Source organism: Aulostomus chinensis, chromosome 11, assembly GCF_037954235.1.
Source record: "Aulostomus chinensis isolate RoL2024-O1b breed Wild chromosome 11, RoL_Achi_v1.0, whole genome shotgun sequence".
Lineage (NCBI taxonomy): Eukaryota > Metazoa > Chordata > Actinopteri > Syngnathiformes > Aulostomidae > Aulostomus > Aulostomus chinensis.
In genome coordinates, this window is record NC_141330.1 from 17,362,902 (window position 1) to 17,369,580 (window position 6,679).

Sequence of the window (6,679 nt, forward strand, 5' to 3'; positions counted from 1 at the left end):
GGGGGCACTGATGGATCATGGATATGTTTAGCTGAATCTAATCCATCCTTTTACAGATGGTCTAAAGGTTGCGACGAAACTTGAATGGGACAGAGGAGAATGGTTCAAGAAAAATCATCTTAGCGACGCTTCAGTCACTCAGAGGTTAGTAGTTGGGATTGTTGCCATTTTAGTCCAATTAAAACAAGGGAAACGTGTCCTCATCAAGACCCCTTTCATACTTTCTAGACTCAAAATAGCTGACTAAAGCACTAGGAAATTAGATTGTATATCCATTTCGTCATCCACTTTCTTGGATCCGTCTTTACTGATGATTAAATAGTATGTAATGATACTTTGGCACTGGCTGCACTTCATAATATTGTTAAAAGCTGGCTCTTTGCTCCTGTGGATATATTAACCAGATTAGACCAACAGGGCTGCATTGATCCTGTATCAAAAATCTGCAGACACAAGTGCGCGCACGCGCGCGCACACACACACACACACACACACACACACACACTGTACATTTCATGTGCAGTTGCATGTGTGCTACTAATCCTGGTTGTGTTTGTGAAAGAATAAGGAGGATGCATCTGGGCAAAACAAGATTGTGATAGTTACCTATTTGATTACTTCTGACTGCGGAGGGCTAACACTTTCCATCCACCACCATTAATTGTGCTAAGCTACCTAGCAGTGATAATCTCTCATTAAGGAGCTGAAACACACACACAGAGGAGAGAGGGATTTGTACTTATCCGGCTTTGTCTATTTGATGTTTGACATGTCTGAGTATGCTAACACTTACTATCCATTCCCATTCATTTTGCTAAGCTAACTAGCAGTGAGGCACTCTGTGTGTCTCAGCTTCCTAAATGCACAAACAGACAAGAGAAGGGGAGCTGTCTTCTTTTTTGGCTCTGGAGAAGACTGACAATTTGCTCACTTCACAAAATGGCAGTGTATTCCTTTCAGCTCTGTAAAAAGAGTTACTTTCCAGCACTGGAAAAATTATGCAAAGCGTTGTCACAACTTAAGTTTATTGTAAAGTGTCTCCTAAACAGGTCAGGGAGAAGTTTAGTTGCAGATGGAACAAATATAAACTTTCCTTGACTTTTTCCATGCAAATCAATACAAAATACACGTGAAAAGCAGACAGACTGAAATAAATAGACAGTTCTTTGAAAGGCCTCTTTTCTAAATCCCGCTGGGGGAAAAAAGGACAAATTCTCCTCTGCAAAGGTCAGTAACTACACCTTCAGGCTGTTTGTGTCTGTCAGTGTCTTGACAATAGAAAATCTGCATCTCTGTCTACTAAATCCAACGCACAGACCCTCTGCAGTGCCATGGGATTCAGAATGTGCACGTAATTAATGTTAGCAAACTGTTATTGCTGAAATGACAGTCAAGGATTTCCAGCAATAGGAAATGCCAGTTAAGGCTGAAGCTTTATGTTGTCAAGCGATTCCATTAACATATCAAGACTGACGGATACTCGTGTAAATAAACTGAATTTCTCAGCACCCTCAGTTTCTTTAAGAGGCTGAGAGAGAACTGAATTTATTTTCTCAACATCTATTAATGTAAGAGAATCGGAAATGTAGTTTTCCAGTTTTCACTGCACATTTAGTTCAAGTTGGATTAAAGATTATTTTTCTTTCAAAAAGTCTTTTGTTCCCACTCTTCAGGTTGGCTGATGTCTATTTTGTGTCTCTCTCCAACACACACTCAAAATAATGTGATCAAAGGCCCGGCTGTAACCACTGACAGCCTCTGTTTGTTGTGCTCTCAAGACAAATCTCTATTATTATGCTATTTACAACTTCAAGCCACCTGGAATCAGATGATGGCTGTAGAAAAGTGCACAAAATGGAGTGGATGATGACAGGAGTGCTAGTCTTTCAGCAAAATGAAGAGAATAATCAGCAACATAAAAGAAGCTCCTCTTCCACATGTGATCCTAGTCGCATGGAGCCTCCATATCATACTATCATGTTTTGTTTTTTTTTCGTATCATTTTTATTACACCATAACAATATATAAATATAATGTCACTGATAACGTCACTGATTATCTTCAACATTCCTGCACTAGCAACGGCTCCATGTTCTGTGGCATTGTGCAGGGGATGTATGCTGCATGGCTGCCAATCAATCGAGTATCCTGCGCATGTTTCTCACATATTTGATGTTGCGCCATAGGCCAGAGGTCCGTCTGTCACATTCTCATTACTCATTAAAACTCCCTTGGGACTCGAGGATGGAGAGAAGGTTTTTGTTTTTTTGGTGGTGGTGGTGGTGGTTAAAGGTCCCAGCTACCACACATAAACACGATATCTCAAGAACACATCCAGGGAATTTCTTCAAATTTGGTATAAATTTCCTCTGTAACTGATAGATGAAAAGAATTTATTTTGGTGGTCAAAGTTCACCGTCATCTTGCAAAAACACAACATCTCAAGAATGTCTTGAGGGAGTTTCTTCAAATTTGCCACAGACGTCCATGAGGATGACCTGACAATATTTTCACCATGAAAGGTCAAGGTCGCTGTGACAGCATATATCGCTGAGACATATAAGCGCAAAGGTCAACTTCTAGTTTATTGATCGTGTAGAACACAGTATTTGTGTGGATTTCTGTATCATAAATGTAAGTCTACCTGGTAGTTTGGCTTATTTTAATACTGAAAATTGATGAGATTCTGGGATTTGGTGTCACCAAGCCCTCCCCTCACTTGAACTGCCTTTTTTTAACCAGCTTATCAGCTTTTTTTGTTTATGAAGTCAAAGCCCATGCTGGCTGAAATCCATACCCTTCCGGCCAAGAACTCTTCACTTACCTGCATATTAATCATGGTAGAACCTTTCCTGTCTGGCTCAGAGATCTTTATTCTCTATTCTACCTGGTGAAATAACTCAATTCAGCCTTTTTACCAGCACAAACATCACTAATGACTGATAGATTATTATTCTGGCGATTCACACAAAACCCTTTTTTTTTTTTTTTTTCCTGTGAATGAGAAAGAATCCCTGCTTGAAAAGGCAGTTAAAGCAGAGCATCATCACATCTGAATAAGCAGCTCATTCTTTTAATAATTGATCCCACTTCCGGTTGCTCAGCGGTAGATAGCTTTCATTTTTCATGTGGCACTCTGGGAATATTAATTTCATAAAAGCGTTGACAAAACATTGAATTATTAAGCAACTAGCGAGCAACAAGATAAGCCTGCTCATTGATGGAGATTTCTATGACTGGTCAACGTAAAAAAAAAATTTTTTAAAAAAGGAGCATAAATTGCCTTTATGTAATATTTGACAGTTTGTTTTACACTGCAAAAATATCATAAACTCTACATGGCTTGGATATGATTTGTATTCTGGAACATTTTAAATCCTGTTTCTAGGGTTATGTAAAAGATTGGTAGTTCCTATGGCGTAGGTACGGAACAGCCATTTAGACCTCTGGCTGGCTCAGTCAGTATTGACCCTCCTTTTAACGCTCTTCCTGATTTTATCTGCTCCTCGGAAATATGCAGTTAGTTTGGTGTTATTTAGACATGCATAACATTTATTAATTTCTACATCAGTTTTGGCCAGCAGTAATGTTGATGACAGCTGCAAAAAAGAGCCCCAAAACAGAAATAACTCGAGCACTCTGAGAGCACATGTCTCTGCCAAGGCCAGCTCAGCCAAACTTTTTTTTTAATTGCCATTTTTTGCTGAGTTAAAAAGATCTGTTTCAAAGTTTGATGGTTGTTAAGTTTGTTGAAAGTCCTAGTTCTTGAGTAATTCTGCAAAGAGACAAACAAGACCAGTAGTAAAAGACTTGTTAACTGTGAGATGATGAGGTTTCTTTCAATAATATGATATATATATATATATATATATATATATATATATATATATATATATATATATATATATATATATATATATATAAAGTGTAGATCTGCTCTTTTTGAAAAGTGCTCCAAGATAACTCTTTCATGATCGGGAGCTGAACACATAAAGCAGGCTTGATGATTGGACTTCATAATATGAAGTCATATAACCAATTTTAGTCTTGTCACTAGGATATTATCCTAGTGACAAGACTAAAATTTCACATGCAGCTGCACATGTATATAATATTTGGTATCATTTATCACAGAGGGTCTTTGGTGCAACCTGAAATACACTTAATAGAAATTAATTACATAGAGCAAGGCATGACAGAGCATATTAATACTGAATAATTTATATAATTTAGACCAGAATGACTTCGGATCTTCATAATTCCATAAAATTCATTAATCATTTGCATAGACAAGTTTGAAAATGGTGGTGCAGTGGTCAGCGCTGTCGCCGTTGATCTCAGGTTCAAGTCCCGGCTCCAGCACAGGATCTTTCTGTGTGAGTCTCCATGTTCTCCCTGTTCCTGCGTGGGTTCTCTCTGGTACTAAAGCTTCCTCCCACAGTCCAAAGACATCAAGAGAGGACGAGGCTGATTGATACTCTAAATTGACCGTAGGTGTGACTGTGAGTGTGAATGGTTGTCTGTCTCTATGTGTTGGTCCTGTGATGGACTGGTGACCTGTCCAGGGTGAACCCTGCCTCTCGCCCATAGCCACTGGGATAGACTCCAGCCCCCCCGACCCTTAACAGGATCAGTGGTAGATGATGGATGGATGAAAGTTTGAAAATATAATGGCAAATTCATTGCAGACAAAATATATTACAACCTTCTCTGAATATTTCCTGGAGTAGCTTGGCTCAGTTCAGTCCCAGTAAATGTTTATGCATCTGCGTCAGTGACAGCTCAAAGCTCGAAGCACATTATATTTCTTTTTTTTTTCCATTGGGAGAGAATAGAATTCAACTAAATTCTCTCCTCTTTAGCAATATGTCTGCACTTCCCAGCAGTGTCAGTTATTACACTCTTAATTTTAACCAAATGCTCGGCATCTAATCCTGTCAGTCTTGTTTCTCTGATAATTAATACGAATGGTAATTTTGAGCTCATGTTTTTATGTTTTTTTTAAGTTCATTAGTCACTCACCTCTCCAAAGACATTTCTGGATACATAAAGGGTGGATTAACATGCATTTAACGGGCTCAGTTTTCCACCACAATCCTGCTGCTTCTTGTGATCAAAAATTCCACATCCAGTGTTATAAGCATAAAATCCACCACACATCATCTCCATCAACTGTCTTTATATATACATATGTATATATTCAATATGGAAGTCTACTTTTATTGCTTTACTCATTGGAATAAATTTAAATACACTCCTCACTATTCAAAATCTGACACTCAAACCTAGAGCGATTTAAACAGTTTTTTTCTATGAACAAAGAAACCATCAGATTGATGGGTTATCTAGTTTGCAATTTAAAAAAATGCAAGTGAGGAATGGAATTTTTTTTTTTTTTTTTTACATAATGTTATGAACAAATTGAATGTGTACATACCTGTCAGGAAATTATTTCTATAGGATAAAGACTGTATTTTTCGTCGTTAGTTCGTACCACAAAATTTCCCAAAACACAAGATAAAATTCTCAGAGACGGAGATCTCAATTCAAAGTTTTACTTGCGGCAAGGAGTACAGGCAAAGTTCTACATCTGCACTGAACAGTCTCAGTGTCTTTCAAACAGATTTATGCAAAGTTCCTCCTCTCAGTAGCTTTCCATCACGCCTCGTTCTTCCTTCTTCTTTCAAGGACAGTTGCGGGGGGAGTGTAGGGACGCTGACTCCTCACTGTCCAAGGCCTTTCCCAAACCCGTCTTATCTCAGGAGTGTAAGCACAGCCTGATACATCCTGCACGCTCTTCACTTCTTCGGTCTGTATAAAGGTCACAACGCTATCATACACTTCTACATCAGGCTAAAACTTCATGATCATGAAACATAAATGTAATAAAACATAAACATGTCTGCATATTTTCTAACAATACCAGTATAGTATATGGCCACTGCATATGTGCTTCTTCCTTGGTGCACTTCAAATGATAGCTACTGAAACTGAATGGATACAGTTGGAGCTGCAAGATGAACATGTGACTTTTGGTTAAATGCGATGAAAAGTGAGAGATGAGGTCAGAGGAAATGGTGTTTGCATGTCACTGCGCCTGACATGCCTCAAACACAAGCACTCGGCATTTGAGTTTTAGCTTTAGCTTTAGCAAGCTGACAGTAGCAGCGAGCTACAAACTGGCTTTAAACAGAGTTTTCTCTATCATTTCAGGGGTCTGTCAAAATTTGTGGAAACTACTGCAACCAGCAACCCTTCTTGTCCTCCAGTTGCTTAACAGGAAGCTACGGAGCGGCAGAGATGATGCGTTTTTGTGGGCTAACCTAGAAGTTAGCACAGCCATGGGTTCACTGGGTGAAAAGAGAGGGTTTTGGTTTTTTTTTTAAATTACATTTTGGATTATTTCAGTAAACTCTGTAGCAAACAAATGTTTATGAGATTTGTCCTTTTTTCACCACAATAATCGATACCAATTTATTCTGCTTGTATGATTTTTGAATTTTAAATGCAACAGTAGTAGAGGTACTACTAGTAGCACAAGTAAGAGGTAAGCAGTACATGAATTATGTTTTTTTAATTGTTGATCTTTTCTGGCACCACTGACAAGCAGTTTTCTTGGTTGAGTTGCATAGTTTACTGTATGAACTGCCTCCTGTTTGATGATCTCATGCTACATTAC